Raw genomic sequence first — 23,226 nt, forward strand, 5'->3', positions numbered from 1 at the left:
GTCTGCCATCATAAGAGCAGACATAATTATTTCCTCCAAAACAGTAAGTGCATTTGTATTCTGTCTTGCAGTAGAAGTATAGCTTTTAGTTTTTCTGCATTTGAACCAGGCATTTCTTCTGCAATGTTCAACACTGGCCCAACAAGCCTTTTCCATTACTGTCCATGTCCTAGTTCCCTTAGAAACCTGAGTTGAAATACACAACTGGCAAATTAGGCACCTGTAAATATCTTTAATGTTTATATCAAAGGCTTGCATTCCATTATCATGCCTTAGCACCAAGAGTGAAATTAAATCTCTGTGGTATTTAAGGCTATGTCATGCAAGTTGCTCATGATGCTCTCAGATGGAGAGCAAGGGAAGCAATACTATACATCTTCTGCTGATTATTAGCACTGAGATGCATACCAATCACTACACTACTATATTTGCCACAAATTCGTCTGCAGAATAATTAACTTTAACACTATATAGTAACGAAAAAATCTCATAATTATTCTTTGGAAGATTTAAATGTATTTAAAATTTAATATTTTATGTTAACACTGTATTATCCTTGGTAATATTAGTTATTATAAAAATAGGCATTGTTTATACAGAGGAAGAGAAAGATGCCATAACTTAAATGAAAGCTGGAACAGCATCTATAAGTATGAGCTGGGATGCTGGTTGCAGAATTCAATCATCTTTTACTAGTCTGAAATAACGGAAAATCTTTTTCTATTTTGCAATGGTATCTAGACGCAGCCTATGTGCAACTAAGCCCTAGCTCTTTCTGTTCTGTTTTTCCAATATAAAGAAGAAGAGAGAAAAATTAAGTAAACTCTATAAAGGAAGAGATTATTGTTTTAGTCTAAGGTCTGAGTGACAGAAGAATCACAGCAAGTTTTGACTATTATGTTAATACATTGTGATTCGGAAGAGTCAGAAGCAGCAGAGAAGATGGGATAAGCAGAATAAGAAGTCAACAAGGCAACAGAAAAGTTCACCCTGTACTTTTGATCTGAGAAAGTCTCCCCTAAAAATCTACTTCACTTAAAAATTCAAAACTATTTAAAGGACTTTTACCTAGGCTACTTACGGTACCCTTACTATTCTACTCAACAAAACTATAGTGGTCAGAAAAAGTTCTTCTCTTTGTGATAACTACAGATGTTTTGAAATACCTTTCATTCTGCAGCAGGAAAAAGTGCTGAATAATACTGAGTGCAGCAAAAAATTTTAAAATTAAAAATGTTGGTGTTTCCCAGAAAAACACCACAGCCAGAAGCTTCCAGAAGATTTCAATTTGAATGGAAACTTAAAAAAAATGCACTCAGATAATTTAAAATAAAATCTGATTGATGTTAAATTTAGGTCACACATTCTGCAGCATGCTTTTTGATACTGTGCATCCTCTAAATGGCCTCTGAAATGAAGCAAAGACCTACAGAAGTCTGCTAAGAAAAATCTCAACAGAGGCTGCTGCTGGACATCTGGGAGGTGGAAGGGATCATTATGCTTTTGGGAGGGCAGCTTCCTGCAGTGCCACCTCCTTGAATATGTGGGAGGCCAGCATTCAGGGGATTCCCAGTGTGTTTCAAGCCCTGGGTAGTTTGGCACAGTGAAAGGTTGGCAGAGGCATGAGTAGTGGCTTAATGCAATATCACTGGTGTCTAAATAGTTTCTATTATCACTTCCAGAAGGAATTCCTCCCCTGGTTGAAACTGCTCCTTGTACTACTCAGATACTCAAGGTCTGCACTTGAGAGAAGGTACATTTTAAAGATATTCACAGGAAAAAAAACAAATAAACAAAGCTTCACTCAAGATCCATAAAACATGTCTTAAAACAACTGGATCCCAGAAAAAGCACTAAAACAACTATAGGCAGCAAAATTATATCGGGAAGAGAATGGATTGTCTTACAGCCTAAACAAAAACAAACAACAACAAAATGATTAATTCATAAGCAAATCCCTCTAACATTTCTCTAAGCAGACTCTTTCCATGGAAAGTGAAATGATGGGAGAAAGTGATCATCAGTTGTTAAAACAAAAATCTGAAATACCACCAATAAATGTCCCGTTAAGATACTTAGAATGTTCTCCTTTTAGAGATTAAATATTGTAGATCACTGTATCACAACAGAATTAATCCATCTAACAACCTCTCACTGTGACCTGGTTTCAGCTGTGATAGGGTTAATTTTCTTTTAAGCAGCTGGTATGGTGCTGTGTTTTGGATTTTGTATAAGAATAATGTTGATAAAACACTGATGTTTCAGTTGCTGCTCAGTAGAGCCTACCGTAAGTCAAAGTCTTTCCAGTTTTCCATGCTCTGCCAGCCAGCAGGTGCATAAGAAGCTGGGAAGGAGTTCAGCTAGGATAGCTGACCCAAACTGGCCAGAGGTTTATTCCATACCACAGAACATCATGTCCAGTAGATAAACTGGGGGAGCTGGATGGGGCCCACCACCAATCAGTGCTGTGCAATGGCATGGGTCAGCAGATGCTGAGCAATTGTATTGTGAATCACTCTTTTCTTGGGTTCTATTCCTTTCCCCCTCCCCTTTTTGTTACAGTAATAATATTAATACAAAAAACATAAATGGTAAAATAATAATTACTGTAATATTTTACTTTATGTCAGTTATTAAGCTGTTCTTATCTCAACCCACAAGTCTTACTTTTATCTGATCCTTCCATCCCAAAAGAGGTGGGGAGTGAGCAGGGGCCTGCGGAGTAATTAGTTGCTGGGGTTAAACCATGACAGACATTGCATTGTTTATTCAGAAACATCACAGAAAGCTTACAGATCCTGCACAACTGCATAAAATTTCAGGAAGAGGCAGCTCTTACTGAAATATTGTCAGCCCAGGACAAAACATTGCAACCATTTAACGGAAGGGAGAATTTTTTTAAAAACCCAGCAGACTAGGCCAAGAAATCAATAAAAAGACTATGTTCAAGGGAAACTGGAGGCTCTACAGGAGGGTGCAGCATGTTGCTTGGCATCATAACTACAATCTAGCAGAGTCCTGTTGTCTTCTCCTACAAAAATACACCCTGGTCTCCAAGCTGCGTCTTTTCTGTAAGTCCCATTCTGCCATGCGCTACAATCTAAGAGGCAGCAGAGAAAATACCAAGTCTTCATCCAAGTTAAGTTCTCCTACTCCTTCTCCTCTCTGCAGTTCGGAGGACTGACTGTCACCATGATACCTGGCTGGTCATCAAATCCACAAATTTCTGAACGAATAATTTTTGTCCCTTTTAGGGGCTTTCCCTATTTTCACACCCCATTTATCTTGTGGGGTGGGAATGATGCTGGACAGCTCACGCAGTGGCTGTGCGTCTGGTGTGGTACCCTTCTCGCTCCTGCCTGCTGCAGCCCTCTTCTCCTGGTCTGCCAGCAGCTCGGGAACCTCTACCGCTGCCGCCGATGCCTGGCCCTGCATACTAATTGGCACATTTAATGACTTTCCCTTACTCTCCTTCCCTTCTTCTCCTAAGCTGCTGTCTGGGAGCAGGGGAGCCCGGCTGCCATGGAAACTGAGCCGTCAAACACCCTGAACCTGCAGCATCAGCCTTGGGAGAGGATTCCAGTGGTGAAGCTCAAAGAAGGGGATGCTGGAGGGAGAATAAAAGTGGAGGACTGGGAAGGTGCAAGGCTGACCATGTCAAGAACGGGTCTGGGCTGTTCTGCCAAGGCACTGCAAAAGGCAAGTATATACAGCGAATAAGGAATCAGACAGACATTTAGGGGAAAAACAGGTTAGCCCTCTGCTACCAGCTTTTTCCTTCACAATTTTTCAAATGCTTTTCTGCCCCCTTCCTCCCATTCACTTACTATCTGGATCAAATACCCTATGCACATACCATATCATCAAAGGAGTTTTGACAAGCCCAAATATGGCTCACACATCTCAAGGACTGTTTGTAGCCAGAAAAAGTCCTGATTACGGCAAGCAAAATGTTTGAGGGGGCCTCAGACACAAGCTGGCAGAAGACAAGCCCCTGCCTAGGCAATAAGGCTGTGATCTTCTGCCCAGCCTTTCAGTCCCGCCTCCCTTTCCCAGGCTAGCTGATGGACTGGAGTCGCATGAAAATGCAGCACTTGTGGCACTGTCTGTATGCGCTGATGCCTTTTCTGGGCAGGCACCTAGCTCAACACCAGCTCTGTGTCCAAAACCATTGTGGTCTCTGCTTCAGGCTCTGTGGCTATGGGAATTGCACTTTTGTCCTCAGTTCTGTCTCCTGAGGATTTCTGGGCATATAATAAGGGTAAAATGAGTGTACGTATCAATCTTAGGACCCAAATGTCAAGCCTTCCATGGACACTGTCACTTCTACCCAGTCCCCTTGTAAGCTTTCAGGCCAGCAACGGAGAATCTCCTTGTGTGTCTTTTTCCTAAGCAAAGCTCCCTATGATATGATTTATTCATGAAGGGAGCTCTCAGAAGGTCAGTAAAACTGGCATGCTCCCAAAAATACACAAACAAAACAGGGAAGAAGAAAACCCCACTGGGTCAGCACTTTTCTGAAGACAAGATGGAGCTGTTTATGTCCAAGGCAGACCCACTTATGCAAGGGACATAACAATGTTTTGACTCTCCTTCTTTGTTCCAAATTCTTGAACAACCAGCTTAATGCTGAAAATTTGCTTCAGATACAAGTGAGAACTTGCTGTGCCATGAAGTGTCACAGGGTTTTGGAGCTGAAGTACCCAAGACACCCAACAAAAGCACTGCTTGGTATTCCTGTGAAACAGGGGACCTACTGCAGCGCAGGCTGGGGAGCACAGTGAGACAGGTCTCAGGCATGACAACAAAGGACAGCCCAAACGGCTTCCCACAGGGATGCTTCCTCTTTAGCTAAGACCACCAAAGGAGACTTCTGCTTGGATTTTTTTCTTTCAGGGACTTTTACATTGCCTTGCACCTGATCTTGCCATTGATTTGTAAAGGAAAAAAAGACTACCCCATTATAAAATTCACTACACTAGGTCTGTCACATGTGAGTTGCTACTACAGCACAAATTGGTACATAAAAGATGAGTAAGTGCAAAAGAGGTGTTTGCAGAACACAAGAATGGCTAAACTAAGAGAGAAAACTATTGTAAAGGGTTTGAAGCATTTGTGTACATGAAATTGATTTTATTAAATAGGAAATAATGTTTGGAACAGAAAAAAAAATTTCCCCAAGTGAATAGAGAAACTGGTTAATATTACCAGGACCAAATGGGTTTCACCTGAGTCAGAAGGCATGCAGGTGGGAAACCGCAGGTTTCTCATTAAAAGAAGTAGAGAGCTGATGCATTGTCAAAACCAATCTGTCTGTATCTTTCTGAACAGAGTGGGGAAAAAAATCTGCAGAAAGAGATCCCACTGTACCAGCCCGGAGGTGATCCACAGGATGAATGTGAACAAAGGTGATAGAGCAGACAAAGCATCTGTGGATATTAAAAATAAACACATTTGATAACAATCTACATCAAAGGTTATTAAAAAAAAAGGTTGCTGCAAGGTTTAGAAAAGGCCTTTTTAGGGACTGAAGGCTGGTTAAAGTACAAAAAGCAGTAAGCAGGACATCAAGGTCACTTCTCAGGTCAGAGGGAAGACAGTAGTGGAGTGCCCAGAGGCCAGTGTTAGGATCAGATACACTCAACACCTTCAATGGCCTAGAGGTGATGGGCATTGTCAGGTAGTCCAACTGATGGAGTGATACTAAGCTCTTTTAAACTGAGCAAGTGGGCAGCAGGCAGGTTTCAATGCAGTTCACTAAATGCATGATAAACAGCTGTCATAGCCTTGTAACCTATGTTTACACAGCACTGGCAGCTACAAATCAGGAAGGAGATTTTGGAGCCATCTTTGACACCTCAATGAGCAACAGCTGCCGCAAAAACTAAAGACATGGAGCATCACTAGCACAGGTGCCAACAACATGGCACAGGGCGTAACTCTGCCACTTTACAAAGGCATGTAAAGTGCCTCACATGCCTTCAGGGTACAGTTCTGATCTCCACATCTCAAAGATGCAATGTAATTGGAGAGGCACAGGAGAACTAAAGTTAGGTTGAGGCTTACAAACTCACTGAAATGATGGATAAAGTGAGGTCAATCAGCAACTACTGCAGAACTGTTATTAACAAAGTCTGAAAAACTGCAGCAAGAGAATACTCAACAAAATTACCAGGAGATAAATTCATAACCGATGAATACATAATGGGTACCACAATGCTAGAACTTGCTGCCACAGTTATGAATGTAGACAGTACCAGTCGGTGCAAACAAGGATGAGACAAAATCTATGGACTGGTTCACAGACAGGCAGTAATGGGAACTGTCAGAAGTGACCCCTAACATCCTGTATCCTCAGCTTAGAGACTCTGGCACAGTATAAGAAAATTCCCACAAAAACTAGCAAGAGATAGGGTGGGTAGCTTACAAGATAATGTGACTCCTATTTAAGAACAGGGTCGGTCATTTCTTGGAGAGTCTGTATATTGACCTTGCTTGGGCAGGATAGGGTAGGAAGGTCAGGAGAGTATCTGCCTAGTCAGGGAAAATTAGGCCAGAATGGAAAGCACCATGTAACTATGAGATGTGTAATTTTGAAGATGGGCTGAGGTTGCACCACACTTTATTGCTTATTTTTGTGTATCATGTGCATTTCGCATCAGCAGGAATGGGTTAAACCTTTCATTAGGTAAGGAAATGAAAAATCATCCTTGCATGTTGAATTAAAACATAATAAAATGTCCAAAGATTTTTGGCATTTTACAGGTCCTTGGGAAACCATATTTATGTGTAGTGGACAAAGGCAGAAGCATTTGTGAATGTAATTCATCTGCGCAACTGTTCACATTTTACAGCTGTATCATTTCTACATAAATATTTTTATATCACCTATATGATATATATGTTTTCTTTCCCCTCTGGAGCAAAAGATCCCTGTGCCATTAGCAATCTAAAGATGTATTATGGAAAGTATTTTTAATGACAGGATCTAATAATGCTTTTCCATAGAATCTCTTTTTAATTCTGTACATTTACTAGACTGTGCTCAGCAAATGATGGAGCTGTTAAAAACTTCTTCTTAACCTCAAGGCTGAAGAACTCCAGCTTTCTTAGCCTGTCTTCACAGGAGAGGTGCTCCAGACCTCTGATAATCTTAGTGGCCTCCTCTGGACTCACTCCAACAGGTCCATGTCCTTCTTATCCTGGGGCCCCCAGAGCTCGATGCAGCACTCCAGGTGAGGTCTCACAGAAGTGGAAAACAACAATACAGATTTGGGTATGCTCATCCCCCTGCTCATTCATGCACATAAGAGAACCAATTTTAGCATTTAAACATCAAAAATTATTGAAACCAAATGAGTATCTAAGTCTTTTAATTTCAGGACCTTAGTCTGACACACTAGAAACTTCAACAATCAAGGATTTTTCCTATAAAGCAGAAGAAAGTGTTGAGGTGAGGGACTGGAAATTTCAAGTTATAAGTTGAATGCCAGAAGAATCTTGAAAGGACAAGTAAACTTCATGTTTTGTTTGTGTTTCATGGGGATAGGGGATTTGGTATTCAGAGGGTAGTAATCTTGAAATAGCTGTTTGGTAATAACTATAATTTAACCCACCTGTCCCCAGAAGTCTCCAGGCTCCTTTTAAATTCTGAGTAGCTGCTCTTTAAAAGGCACAGAATCATCCTATATAACCGAAATTACAGTTGCAGCGTTTTAGTCTCTGGTATTTCAATGTGGAGCAAAATCTTCATAGCCACCCTAGGACTTGTTTCCTGCTACTCAAGGCTCCCAATGCTTGCAATGAAGACCAAGATCAGAAAAATGCACCCAGACACCCGCTAGAAATCACACAACTCATCTTGATGTTATTAAATGGGGTCCCAAACTCAGCAGTAGAAGAAAGGATGAACCATTAGTTAACTTCAAGGCAACTTCCACTAGTTCCTTTCTAACAGAATACTATTTTTTTTCTCTAGAAGCTGTTGGCAGCTGTTGGAAAGGTGGAGTGAAACAAAAATGCCACTCACCTTTTGAGAATAGTAGGTATAGGTTTGCTCTATTACATCTTCTGCTGTTATATCCAACAGGAAAATTAATCTTTGTCCATTTCCCTATCTTCACTATGCAAGATTCAGGAAGACTGCCTGAGTGTCCTGTTTATCATATCAGTGTCATATTGTTGTGGCTGGACTTTGTGATCATATTGGGGATCTCCAGAACCTGAACAGACTTTCATAACTTGAATGCTCTAGAGTGACTGAGGCTGTAATGGCTTTGTGCTCTCTGTGAAAGAAGTTTGGAATATGGCATATAATATGCAATAATGAATGTGATGAATTTGCTATATGTTAAAACTCCAGGGAGAACCCAGCACAATGCAGTGTGGAAGCCTCAATACTCTACTTTGCAACAAAGCTCAATTTTTTTAACCTAAAGTGAGCTTTGCTGACACCAAGGATCATAATAAACCTTGTTACAAATAAAAGCCACTCAATGTTCTGAAAAGGTCATGGGCCGCAAAGATAAGTTCAAATTGTCACCCTTCTTAAAAAAAAAGTGTGAAGAAAATAGAAAGGAGATACAGCTGGAGTAGAAGCAAAACTATTGCATGTTTTCATCCTTTAAAATCTTCTCACTTTCACTAGCAAGTAATGGAGGACACTGGGAAACATGGTCAAAGCAGGGCTTTCTCCTGCTATAGCCAAGCAGAAGCATCTGTAAAACTAGAACTCAACCTGCCTCGAATGTTGAGGGTTAAAGTTTAATTAAATTTAATCAAAGTCAAGGGCAGGGAGACTGCATGGTGATTTAAAGGATGAGTTTTTCCAAAGTCATAGAAAAAATATAGTCAAGCTTGATTTTCTGTTGTATGTTTAGTTTTATAGAGAGTGACAGAAGATAAGAAGTTCCAAAAAAGCATTGCAGAATTACTGGCAAATATTTTCATAAATATGAAATACTTTGTTTTCAAAACATTTTTGTTGCCCTGAAAATTCAGCCACTTTGAGCTGTCTTTCAGAAATCCTAATGACTTTACTAAGAATATTGTGTGCAAACCAAAGATGGGGTAAACTGATCCAGACAAAATGAAGTACCTGTGCTTCAAACTGCTACTGATGCTGGCACTCTAGTGAAGCCAGAACTTCTGACACTCTGAGGAGTTTTGGTTCTTTATGTGCTTCAAGGTACCTAAGCTAAGAATTATATGGAGCACACCAATGCCTCTGGTCCCCTGGCAACCTATCACATAGTTCGTCTACATTGAATGATTCCCTTAATAAATTAAAATGAGATTATTTTCTTCTAAGTTCACAAGTTGTCAAAGAACCCCATTCCTCTGATGGTCAGAAATATTTTCCTAGTCTCTTGCTTAAATTCTTTGATGGCCAGATTGCATTAATTTGTTCTTATGCGAGCATTGTTCTTCAGTTTCAATAGTATTCTTTCATCCCTAATGTGTATTTTAGTCTTTTGAAGCACTCATATAGTACCATTCTTTTAGACTCTCTGTCAACAAAGATTTTAATCAGGACTGCCCTTTTACTGTACTTTGGTTTGGAGAAGTATTCTGTCCTCTGCACAACCAGGGGAAAAAAAAAATCTTGTTTTTCAGCTGGAATGTTTCATTAATGAAGTTTGTTCAGTGGTTGCAGAAACAGTGATGCTGGTGCAGAAAAGCAGATGTAGCAGAAATTAGCCATTGAGACCAGCAGGAGGGCACAATCTCTGCTTTGGGCAGCAGGGTTGGTTTATGCTGCTTTAGGAGTTTGCTGACCTCTTTGTCTCCACTCATAAAACAGGATGTCAATGTCCCTCACTGCTCAAGGATCTCTTCTCTATGCCTGTTCCAGGTTTAGCTTTCACATATTCTTAGTCCCATTGGCCCCTTTGCCTACATTTTCATATTTATCGCTATCCTTTCAAGACCTGATATTAGAAATTAATTTTGCTTTCATGCCAAACTAACTCCCATTCCCACATCATCATGTCTGTAGCAGCACCACTTTTCTCTTCACACTCTTGACATCTAAACAGTCAAGAGACTCTTGTCGATTTTAGTATTCTTTTCAAAGCCAATCTCAGATGCTTTTTGGCCCTTTTCACTGTATTGCTGTTTGTCCATTAGCCTTTCCTTCTTTTGTATTTTCACTTACTTCCCATGTCCTTTATGAAGTGAAATCACTGATAGTTCTGCAACCTATCGCTCCCCACTTTTACATGTGATTTAGGGACACAACTTCCATCTACTGTCTGGACGAAATTTCCATTTACATTCTGTGCCTTTATTTAAAGAAAATCCACATTTCTCCAATTCTTAAACAGAATTATTAATTCTTTAACAGAAACTAGTTCCTTCTGTTTTCCAAAATTGACTTGAACAGCAGCAGAAGGACAGTGAGAAAACAGGTACTCCCAAAATTTTGGGGTGACAATTATTTTAAAGCCAGGAATTCTGAGATTCTCAGGCAGTTTTTAAATTCATCAACACCCCAGGGAACTTTACTTACAATAGGAAGTTATTCAACTACAGATGCAGATTAATTGTCTGTTTTATGTAATCTGAAAACTAAACAGATTCAGATCTATTCTTTTTTTGTTTTCTATTTTTCCTGTCTTCCATTTTAAACAAATCTATTAAAATGTAATTGATTAAAAGGAATAATTAAGGAAAGATTTATTTACATTTTTTTCTGATCATGTTAATTAACAAAAAGCTGTTTTCCATATCCCTAACGACACATTTGAGGATATATAAACAGAAGCTACATTTAAAGCAACTAGCTTGGACTTTGTGTGTAGCACAGAGGAAGAAGTGTATGCCCCAGAAAAGGAATATTCATCCTGCTTCTGAATAGCTTTGCAGTCTGCATCAAGCTCGTGTCACAGTTTTTGAGCTAGCAGTGTCTGCAGACTACACGTACCTTCAGTCTCACATTGTACAGTGGAGCTGTATAAACCTCTCCATGAAACTCATTTGCATTTTCTAATTTATGCCATTTTAGCTGTGCTTTAATATGTATTTGAAGGGCTTTTTACTGTGTGTAGGACAGCATAACCTTCAGTTTCCTCCTTTTCTATTTAGCATTTTATTCTCCTAACTAAGGTTGATCAAGATGGAAAACAAGGTTAATACTGAATAATAATATGTTGGCATATAGAAGCTCCAAAACCAGCATTTAACCCGCTTCCAAATTGTGATGGAAATAATTGTTGGTCAAAAATATATGTTTCTCCAAACATGACTGGTAAAAATCAAAATTGCGTGTGTCTATGCAAACAGGTAGAAGTTGTGCAAGGATTTTTTGTTACTTAAAACAGAATTCCCTTTGCAGAAAATGGCAATATTGGACCTATACAATTTTAAAAATATAAAATCTCTGTTTTTCAGATTCAAATAGTATCTATTGGTTTTCTGTTGTGAGGCACATTCCACTCACTGTGTATAGGCATTGACCTTTATTTTAATGCAATTATGCTTTTCCCACACAACTATTCAACACTAGATTCTTTTCTCTAAAAATGGCTGATATGGCATGAGAGACCAGTCCCAGAATATTTGAGGATACCCAAGGAGCATGGAAAAGTCACGCAATTGAAAACTGCAAAATCCCCTTTTTCATTGGTGCTTTCAATCTAAAAGACAAGACGAGATGTGCTGCCAAAATTATGGCATGAAATATTCAGCTCTATTTTGATCTCTCTTTTTTCTCTGTGTCTTGTTTTGCTAAAGATGATTTAAAACTCTGCTTGCTGAATCCAAAAAACAAACAGCTCATGCATATGACAGCCTGCCAAGAATGCAGGACCCTGCCCTTTGCTTAGCTCACAAGCAAGAAAAATCTCTTACAAGGATAGTGCCAGGCAGTATGCTGCACTAAATCTCATACTCAGAAAATAACATTGGCAGCATAATCAGCTGCAAAAGGACTGCATGCAGAGCAGTAATTTGCAAAGAACCCAGCCTATCAGTTAGCCTTTCAAAGCGACTTCGTGGTGACAGGCATCTGGTAAATCAATCTGGAAAGAATCCATATTCTCCAGATAGCATCACAGTTTTATTTTGTGGGCCTGGGCTGAGGCAATATGAGGAACATAGATGACAAAAACATTAGGACAAATGATTTGTAATCATCATGACTGTCACTCATGTTGCCTCCTTTTTTTCCTTTATATTTACACTGGCTATGAAATAATTGCAACAGTGATGTGTTATCAAAGAATATCTGGCAATATATTTAATGAACATTTTTTTATCATCTTAAAATTCTACTGCCAGAAAAAAAAAATGGAAGAGAAAGAAAATGAGAGCAATTTCTTTCCTCTGTTAATATTTCTCCCTTTCTGTGTATACCACTAAGTCCAGATTTACAGAGACATAATCTTGCAGGCCATAAAGTAATGTGAAGGACTCTCCTCACACACATCTTGAAATGGACTAAATGATGTTATAAAAGAATCCCTTAAGGGAGGCTCAGGCTGCATCACATTTTACACATCAGTTAAAAAAAAAAAAAAAACCAGCTTGTATTTCCAGCAAAACATTTTGATTTGCTTCCTGGTGTGGTATGCAAGGATTGGATCACAGTCAATGTGATTTTGTTTCACCCTGTAGATCCAGCAGTGAACATAGACATGAAATCAGATATAAAACCATTACAAATTTGCAATTAATAAGATAAAAAGTAGAAGTTTTGTCCCTAGTAATGTCAATGCCAGTTTGCTCATTGGTCTGGGAGGTAGATAAGTTTTCATTCTTTGAATGTGTACCAGTGTCTTTTTGTCCTCTAGAGGAACTGTATTGGCTACAAAACTAACTGCTTAGGTCATAGTAATTTTCAATAGCAACAGGAGAAACCCCAATACTTTGTGCTTAATAGTATCATAGCCTCAAGTTTCTTTCATGCCTAAATGACTTTAAATCTGTTTTATTTCATTATGCACTCCTTTATTATACAGGATCTATATTTTTGTAGATATAGATCTGCAGACTTATATACTTGTTATCAAAAGACTTGCACTATAGCTCCTTCTTCAAAGTCCTGGCTTCTAAGCATGTGAAGTGAATAACTAAAGTGACATTCATTTTACAACATTCACTTCCAGGACTCACATTTGTGAAGGAAAGCTTGAACACAGCTACATGGAACAGAGGACTGAAATAGAGTTTGATGAGGCTCAGGAACCATGGATATCTATAATTTAAACTTCTTCCAAAGTGTTGGGAAATGGTTTGAAAACAGATAATATAAATGTTATACCTCTCCAGAGATCAACACAACTATACCACTAAATAAGGGAATAGTTTTGAAATTTAATTTGCATCACCTCTCAGTATTGTTACCTCTATCTGAGCATTTCAATGAGTCTGACTCTGCTCTCAGCCCAAATATGTGAGACACCATTATGGAAATTATCAAGCCCTGGATGAAACGAACCGTGGAAGAGAAGTAGGAACTGATTGTAAATCAAATTTAATGTGAGATCTTCAAATCCTCAAGGGCTGGACAGCAGTGCTCCAAGAATATTTTTGAAGGGCAAATAAATAGTAACTTTTGAAAGCAAATTCAAGGGTATTAAGCTAGGTATTTTTCTTGAAAGCATTTTGGTACACTGGAAAGAATGAAGTTACTTCCCACTCATGTGGCTTTTCTTTTGGAGATGTGTTTACCCACCTGACGGAGACAGAAGAATTTGAGTCAGCACAATCTTGTCTAATTCTTTTATACCTGTCCTTAATGGAAGATGCATATTCTGCCAAGGACCTTAAATCAGGCCTTCATCTCTTCCTAAAGTAAGGGCACAGCTGGAAGCTTGACAGCATTTAATATGTGTTTTGGCTCCATTTCATGTAAGACTAGATTAACACAAAGCCAAATTATCTCTGCAGTCTAATTACAGAGTTCCTGAGACTGTAAGATACAGTATCAACTCATTTCTGGAGTCCTCACCTTTTGGGAAGCTTGGAGAGGTGCTTCTGACAACATGTCAAAAACTCTGCTACCGTTCACGACATCTGGTATTGAAAACATTTCATGAAGGCATAGGTGCTACAGCTACATAGGTAACCACAGATTCTCTGTCTCCATGTTCTCTGTCACTGATGCTAACAGCCTCTGACTGACTTAAGTCTTTGCTACTGACTTCCACTCCACTCCAGGCTGCAGTGGACACATGCTCCATCAGACAGACAAAGGACCCAGAGAGCAGAGAAGATGGAAATGATCTGCAGTGTCACACATACTTCTCCATTTCCATCACCACCAGCAGTCCTTCCCTGTGTGTGCACAAATCTGCAGAGCCAGATTTGTAGCCTTGGCTTTATTACTAGCCGGTCCTGTCCTCTCATCCTCTTCATCCATCCTGTTACACGTACCACTTCATAGTCTAATTGTCTAGTTCTTCCTTCCCGTGCTTCCTGAGTTCTGTGGGCCAAAAGAGTGCCAATTGTTCACTAGGGCCAGGATAAAAAATGCATATTTAGGAAAACTGCCTAGCAACTGCTTTCTTTAGTGCAAGGAGCGAAGCCATTTGCATAAGAAAACCTTCCAGCTGGAAGCCTGCAAAGACTCTGCTGGGAGCTGATTCTGTGACTAGACATCAAAGGAGAATTCCCGTTTAAGGACTGCTCCCTCTGGGTGGCCTTTCTGTGCTGTTCCCACCATCAGTGGGGGCAGTGGCACGGCCGCACAGAGCACACCAGTGCTCTGCAGCAGCCAGGAGATGCCACTCCAGTTTCTGACTGTGCTCCCAGAGATCTTCTGCTGATTTTGTTCCCACATCATCTTTTCCTCACACTGTGCACATCACACATCAGAAAGTCAACAGTTTCAGCTTCTAACCTTTGGAGTTCTGCAAATTGCTTTGCAGATTGCCTGCCAAAAGTGACAATCTGCAGCCCTGCAGTACAGTACCTCCAGATATTTACACGTGGTTCCTCCCCAAAATTACTAAAAGGCATTTTTAGTCTGCACAAAGACCTGGCCCAGGAAGAAAACCTGCAGAAATTATTTAATCATTTCTCTTGCCATTCTATGCCTAGAAAAAGCTGCCCATAAACTTTTCACTTTCCAAAGCCCTGGACAAAACATTGGCTCTAGTAAAGTCAATGGAAATAGTCTCCACCAATCCTCCAAGTACAAACCAGCAAATCGTGAGCGGGAATGGGATTGAGGACATGGCTCTCTTATGTGCTAATCATCTAAATAACAGTTAAATCGTTTCAGCACCTGCAAAAAATAGCTTTGTTCAGCTCTGCTGCTACTTAATGGAATGAGGCGATTACGATCAGGGTTCTGCAAAGCTCTCCAAATTGCAGTTCCTAAGGCTAATTTCAATGTGTGAATCATTGCTTTCCTGCAATTTATATCCATATGTGTGGTTATTTTTGAGAATGATTCAGTTTTGTATGTATGATTTTTAAAAGGACTTTTAAAGTTAATGAACATCTGTGCTAAGAGCCCCTCAACAGAAAAGCTTGTGTAAGCCACTGGTGACAACGACTGTGCAAACTTCCTGTTATCTTACAGGCGTGCATGTGGATCCTTTGGCTCTTACCAACTGCATAGTGCAGGAGTAACCCAGCTGAAAAGCACTCCATTATAATGCTTTAATAGGGTGGGAAACCCAAAACTTCTATCCATTTGAAAACTGCAATATCTGTTTTATAACCAGAATGGAACAAAATTATAAATTCTCAAAGCTTTTAACAGAAGAAAACAGAGGGAAAATTTCCATTTGAAAATTTCCAAGCAGTTTAATAATTTGATTGACATACATTCAGCACTTCTAGCTATAGTGTAATTCAGCATGATTTCTGAATTACATATGTTTCTAGGTACTGACTCCTGGCTTGAACTTTTTTTCTCAAAATGAACTTATTTCTTGACATGCTGCACGATAACCACATTGGTATAAATCTAGTGGTGGTGCATTTACAAAGGAAAAATTAGGCACTGAAACTCAATGGGTAATCAAGTAACTGGTCACAGCAACAAGGTTACTTTGCTTTAGTCTGTCTTTTAATCAGCTTAATTTTTCAACGTAATTTTTATGTGTTTTTGTTTCTGTCCTCTACACCATTTGATCTCACAGACTGAAGAAGAATGTACTCCAGGAGCCATGCGGCTGTCTTCCCATTTGCATATTTAATGTGAAATGGGCTTAAATCTGGCAAAGTGAAGTATGTCACAACCTCCCAGTTAAAAATCTCATTTTCTGTATTACCAACCTGTCACTAACTCTGCTAGACAGAGTTGAGTAAGAACTGAGTGTTAAATGCAGCGCACTACACATGTTGGACATCTGATGTCTCCTAACACTAATAAGGAAAACTTTCTTGGACTCCCCTCTTAGGATCTGTGTCAGTGAAAACAGATGGAAACAGAACTGTAAGTAGGACCAATGACCGTGATGTGAAGATGATGAGTAAACTTTGCTTAGGAAGTGACTACATTTACAGCTCTACTAAAAAATGATGGAACTTGTTCTTCCTTGAGACAAAGCCGAAATTGGGTTTTCTGTGAAGAACTGAGGAAGTTAAACAGCTGTAATTCCAGACAAAACCAGGAGTTCAACCAGTAGTTGTGCAAGTTAAAACTGGGGACAGAGCATGCCTCCTGCACTGCACAGAATATACTTTGGCATGGGCAAGCTGCAACAGGAATCAAGACGTTGTGTTCATCCTTTGTCATCAGGATAATGCCATGTCCTGGTGCATACCAGTTTCTAAATGCTGACATTGCAGTGATTTTTAGAAAGCCCTCTAAAATCACTAGGCCTTATTCTGCTTGTGATTACGTTACTTTAAGTTCAGAGCTACTCCACTGACTTCAAGGCAGCTACTCTGGATTTACATCTCTCAAGCTGGCCTATTATTTCCTGTATTGTTTCCGGTTGCATGAAATCATCTGTGCACGTCCTCCAGGGCTGCTGGAACCCTCTGTCCTCCCCAGCACCACACATGATGCAATGAGCCTCTGACGGAGGAGGAAAGCCGAGAAGTCCGTGTAGGGAAGCAGATAATTTCCTTTTGAGCAATGGATGCAAAAATAGCAGCTAATAAAAAGCCTTCAAACTGTGCCTTCAAACTGTGACAATTCAATACACACACCTACGAGAATGCCTTGACAAGCTGCTTGACTTCCCAGTAACTCTTTCTTGTTTTCTTTAGTGCAGCCTCCTCCAAACTCCCACACACAGGTATTCATCTCTGTAGTGACAGCTGAGACCTGCAGGTGTTTGCTGCTATTGCCCTTTCAGAATAGACAGACACTTGTTCCTCACTGTAAACATTTGTATCATGGTGTTTGCCTGGCTAGTTACAGCCCAAATAATGATAAACCAGCCTTTTCTTTTTTTAGCCCCTTGCTGTCATGCATTAATTCTCTTTGCAAATAGGCATTAGGTACTGGAAATAGCTTAAGCGATATCACTCTCTGGTGATTATTTTACTAGCCTTATCTTTTAGAAAATATTTCATATAGAGTGTCACCAGAAATGTATATCATGCAGTTGCCAGAAATACAGCACTCAACAACATTAGGTGCACACATGAAGGGAGGGTATGGCTAGTGGGCAAGATGCTCTTTCATTCCTTTAATACTAATGTTATTTCATTGCTCTTCAAACTGCTACTTTGGCCTTGCTAAGGAATAGCAAAAATCAGAATCAGAACTGTTTGTTGAGGACACTCACAAATGCCAAAATAATTTCTCAAGATGGTTGTTCACCTTTTTTATGTACTGAGAAGGCCAAAAATCTATGTTTTTTTAAAATAGGTCTGGAATGGCAAATTGTGTAACCCTTAGTTTTTTCTGGAAGTCTGACTGGGAGGCTAAAGAGTGTAATAACTTCTCCTTTCTTAACTGAAAGTGCATGAGAATTCTATGTTTTAAAAAGACAAACATCTCAAAATACTCACTTAATGTTAGCATTAAATAGAAATTATGAAGAAAACATTAGGCAACAAAGCTACAAAAATTTAGGAAATTCTCTTACAAACCCTTCTCACTCCATCAGTTGTTTATTTTTTGGTACCCTGATTATGTTTCTTTCGTTCTTTACTCACCACCAAATTAGACAAGACCTGAATTCTAATTTAAACAAAACAAAACAACCCAGCCCCCAAAGAAGCCAAAAAATAAAAGAGAAACAACAGTCTTTCTCAACCACTAGAGGTACAAAATGTGTCGGTATGAATTGCAAAGTCATTCACTGGGGGACTGAAACCAAAAACTTAGAAAAAAAAAAAGAGATGTGCTTCATTTGGAAGGAGTGGAAGACAAGAGTGTCCTGGGGCAATGTTTGACAATACAGTTAACATGTGCCAATGACACAGGCTCTGTGAGTCTAAGATGTACCATGCAGCACTTTTTCATTAGAGGCTGGCAGGTAACTCTGATCCAAGAATGGGACAAATCTGATTTGGAAAATACCGCTCACAGTTCTGGTAATGTCTGTACCAGAAAGAGATACAGAAACTGCTATTTCACACGCTGAAAGTCATAGGAGAAGGCTACTGTAAGGAGAAAAAAAATGAAGAAACCTTTTTTCCTGACAGTGGGCCTTCTTAAACATGTTAAAAGAGTCTGGTAGGAGACAGGACTACTTTCTCTAAATACAATTCAGATTTAAAGGCCGAGAAGGGAGAAGAACAGTGTGATCAAGTAGGTGTCTACTGGTCATGAGTTAATTCAGATTGCTAGATTTTAAAAAACAAAAACTGCTGCTGTTACAGAGAAGCTGTGGTGCAGCCTTCTGGGGAAAGCACTGGCAGCACAGGATTCTACTAATTTGCAGCAGCCACTTTGAGAGAAGGGGCTGTGTGACAGGACAGGACTGATCCAGGAGTTAGAAATCCAGGCTTCAGAAACACGAGATTGCTGCTCTCCAATTCTGTGGAATACCTGAGATATACCTGAATACCTGAGAACCAGCCTGTCAGCATTTTTCAGGCTGCACCTTATTGACTTATTCAACTAAAGTCTTTCTTCAGGACTTGCCTTTTTGTTTACCCTCTTGTGGTGTGATTTGACTCTGGATCATTTTTGGTTCTCACACTGTTCTAAGGCACTGAGGACAGGCAATGTGGCCAGATGTGCTCTGAGGGGCAGCACCAAATGCAACTTACACCACAGGTGCAGCTGGCTTGGGCCCACATAGCTTTCTACAGTTTGGCAGTTCAGAAGGGGATTTTCACAGAAAAGTTTGATAGGGATTGCTGTCACATCTTGGTCTGTGTCAGGTGCGACTGACTTCCTAAGATCTGCCAGAAAATTTTGCCAAGCATAGCTTCTCTTTAGGGACTTAGGACACTGTTGACATCTTCACTTTTTCCCTGGCAAACTGGAAGTTTTACGGGGTTTGGTGTTTTATATAGAAGGGGCAAAAGTACTAGTGAGTGTTGGCATTTTCTCCAGAGTATGAGGAGGTCTCAGGTTCTTGTTGCTCCTACCCTGAACACCTACTGTGTGGCTTCCTACAAGAGTGAAAGGGTTAGGCTCTGTAACCTGTGTCTCTTCTTCCAATCTGACATGCTATGCTATCTTCCAATAGCAAAACATTGTACAAAATGTGGAGAAGATTTTAAAGAGAAATAGAGTCACTGAAATTTATACTGAAATGTGTCCTCTTAGTCTTCTGCCCCATCTGCGCCAGAAGTGAAGGAAACTAATTCGTGAACCTCTATAGTTTTCAGGCAAATTGGGACTAAAGGAAGGTGGAAACCTCACTAGGCCCAATCTTTTCACAGAGTTTTGAGTGGTTTGTACAAGCTGAGAAAAGGAGTCCATATTTTCTCCGCTGCTCTTGTGCTGTTGCATAAAGGCAAGTAAGTTATACAAGAGTTAAATAGGGATTACACAACTAAGCTCCATAAATCTAAACCAGAAACAGAATCTCTGTCCTGCAGTGGACAAACATAAAATGGGGAAGGGTGAAATTCTGGTCCTAATGAAGTTAATGGCAAAGCTCTTGCTAAGTCTGGTGAGATCACAGTTTCATCCAAAACCTTGGCTCAAGGCTGTAGTTGGCTGACCAGGCTGGATATTTAAAGCATATTCCTGTTAAGTTTTTCCAAGTACTGGGATGAGATGATGACTTCTACTTTTTTCCAAGCTCTTTGCTTATGATTAAGAAATGCTGGAATTATTTTAAGACCAAGTGCTAAGCAATCACTTGCAAACCTGATCTAGAAGCCTAAAAAGGCCCCGATCTATTACCTCTGTGTGCAAGAACAAGTAATAATCAAGTAGTTCTTCCCAGGCTTCAGTGTCAACACTTACAAGCACTGGAAGCTACTCTAGAAGCTACTCTAGAGCGCTACCTGGGTATCAGAGGGTAAGATAGGAAACCCTGACCTGTGGGGGTTGGAAATCAAACAACAAAACCCAGGTATTAACAAAACAAATAAAACCCCCTAATAAACCTTAGACCTAAGCTCTGCAAGTAAATAAATTTGTGAAAGGATCCTTTGTGCTAAAAGGATTGCAGTGCAGCAGCATTGCTGGAGCTGTTTGGCTCACAGAGCAAACCAATTACTTTACAGTTGTTTAACTTTGGCCTGGGGTGGACAGCAGTTCTGGGTAAGAAAAGCCATTGCAGCTTTTTCATGTCCCCGGGCTCACCCGGTCTGACGGTCTGACTATCGAAAACTATTGCTGTTACATTGGATGCTGGCATGTACATCAGGCCTTCCCCCACCTACAAGATTCCTGCACAATGACAAAGAAAGAAAAAAATAAAGGGGCAGAAAAAGGAAAGCTTGTGCAATCAGGGCCACACATCACATGTATTCCTAGCCCAAGGGTTAGTTCTCTCCCCCTTTTCCCTGAAGCAACTCTTAACAGCTGAGCTGATTCAATGCAGAAGGTCATTAACAATCTAACAGTGCACAAGGACTTGGGATCATCCTTATCTTACAGAAGCAAGCTATAAATAATAATCTTGGGCAAATCTAACATCATGACTGGTGGCAGGATCCAGAAAAAACAATTTCAATGTACTAAAACACACAAATGATGAACCATTTCTTGCAGAACATTTTGGAATTGTGTAAATCTCTCCAACAAGTATCAGATAAAGCTGTCAGGGTTGGGGATGAATTGCTTCTCTGTGTGTGATTAAGCCTGAGCAGTTAAAAAGACTTAGCCTGCTATAAGCAATTAGGTATGGTAGGTCAGGGCCATTCCAGTGTTATCACTGACTTAGGCCTGCCAAAGATGCAATTTTCCAGGCAACCATCTGGGAATTCATCATTGCCTTGACTTTTTCATGAACATCTTCTGACCAGCCCACATATGTCCCAAAAAGGGCAGGCCAAAACCTCACAATCTCAACTGTAACTTCCAACTTTTATCAACTGTGAAATATGCTGACATGGCAGGCTGTGGCTCTGTCCCTCCTCTGCAGTAGTTAAAACCCTGCTGGAACATGAGGGGCCAGAGAAAAATCCTTCTTGTTTTTCTTACTGTGTAGAACAAGTAACTACCCAGCCTGAAGCTGAATATCCACCCATCACTCTGCAAGCTTATACCACCATGCTATTTTACATAATCCCCTCTGACACCTTTTTATCTCTTTCTACCTTCATTCACATTTGTGTCTTTCACTAACACCTCTCTGCAATTGCCTTTCCCACCTTTTTTTGCTCTCTCTCTCACATCAGTTATTGTACCCTCTTCACAACACTGCCTCTTTCTTCTCCTTTGTTGTACCCCTGACCAGGCAGAACCACTCCTTGACCTCAAAAATAAGTGATGATAAAGGAGAGAAGAAGGAAAGAAGAGAGTGATTCTATATGAGAGACAATACAATGTACCTCTTAAGTGAGATCCTTTGAGAGGTAACGAAAGACTATCCAGGTGACCCAGAATTTCCTGAACTCTTGTTTTTTCCAGGTCATGGTGTTTCAGTGGGTAGAAGCTTTGCTTGAGTGCTCAGGTACAAGACTTGAGGATTGAACCCTCGGGTACATGAGCAAGTAGGATGATGCCAGAGTCCAGAAACCATCACAAGCCTGAGTCAGGCCTCAGTTGTCTCCAGGAAGGCCATATGATTGCTGAGCTTCTACCCCCTTTTGCAAGTAGTTTTTATGCAACAGGGGGAGTTACTATTTTTTTTCCAAAAATAAGCAAAGCATATGTTCAAAATGCTGCCTCTGACTGTAGCAACCTTTGCAAACAGGTACTGTTTGCCACATATATTCATTCTTAAGTATAACAACTAACATGGTAAACACTGAAGTACAGAACAGAGACACGATTTCAGTCCCAACAAGTGTTGCAAAAATGTAATTTGCAAAATCAGATGCAAAATAAAGAAACCTTAGCCTTTGCTCTGTGGTGTCCTTTAAAACACTGAGGAAGTTATTAGCATCCTGTATATTTTTTTCACTATATTTTTTAAGTGCAGTCATGCTTGTTTTACATTGATCAAATAATTCAAAGTGCCAGTTTCCAAAATAACAATATATAAGAAGAATCTGGATCATTTGTTCACTAAATACTAGGCTTGTCTTTGAAAGGAAAGAAAATCAACAGGGGAGGCTGTTACTTATGAGCTTTTAAGTGAATCAGCATTCAGCAATAATTTTCAAAAGTGTAGCTTCCTCTACCCTGTCCAACCTCAGCCAGATGTAGAGACAACCTCTTTCCAGACATCCCACCAACACTGATGTAAAGGTGACATTGTCCTTTACTAACACAACCCAAACTGAGTGGCTGAGAAAAGAATATTGAAAAAGGAATAAGGAATTCACTGGTAACAAGTAATGTGAGAGGCAGATACAAAACAAGTGCTTAAAGATGATGAGTTTATCTTACAGGATACCCTCTAGGGCTTGTAAATTATCATCTTGGTCACGGATTGCCTTCCCCAAGCCACAGACACCTGACAGGTTCCAATCATGAAATTACAAATGCGATAGCAAATAGCAAACGGTGTCAACTACATGACTTACCACAGAGCACAAAAACAATGTCAACAACAGTGATTAATGCACACTGTTTATCCCAGCAATCGTAGAAGATCTTTGCAAAATTCAGATATCACTTTATGTCAACCAAGCTCAGGGAAAACAGTCAGAATGAAAAAGAGCAACGGGCTACTCTTACCCTCTGCAAAACAACTCTTCAACACTAAGAAGCAGGACTAAAGCCCTGGCTTAAGGCAGGAAAAGATTTCAGGCGCTGAGTATATAATGACTTCCTACCTAGTCTCTTCTTGA

The 23,226-nt window shown here is 40.0% G+C and overlaps 1 protein-coding gene across 1 annotated transcript in view; it reads right to left on the bottom strand.

The window, feature by feature from the left end:
- The window catches only part of NTRK2 (neurotrophic receptor tyrosine kinase 2), a 199,743-nt gene that overhangs the window by 19,064 nt on the left and 157,453 nt on the right, over positions 1-23,226 (bottom strand). The window lies entirely within an intron of this gene.

This window comes from Lichenostomus cassidix, chromosome Z (assembly GCF_008360975.1).
Source record: "Lichenostomus cassidix isolate B80296 chromosome Z, HeHo_3.0, whole genome shotgun sequence".
In the NCBI taxonomy this organism is placed as follows: domain Eukaryota; kingdom Metazoa; phylum Chordata; class Aves; order Passeriformes; family Meliphagidae; genus Lichenostomus; species Lichenostomus cassidix.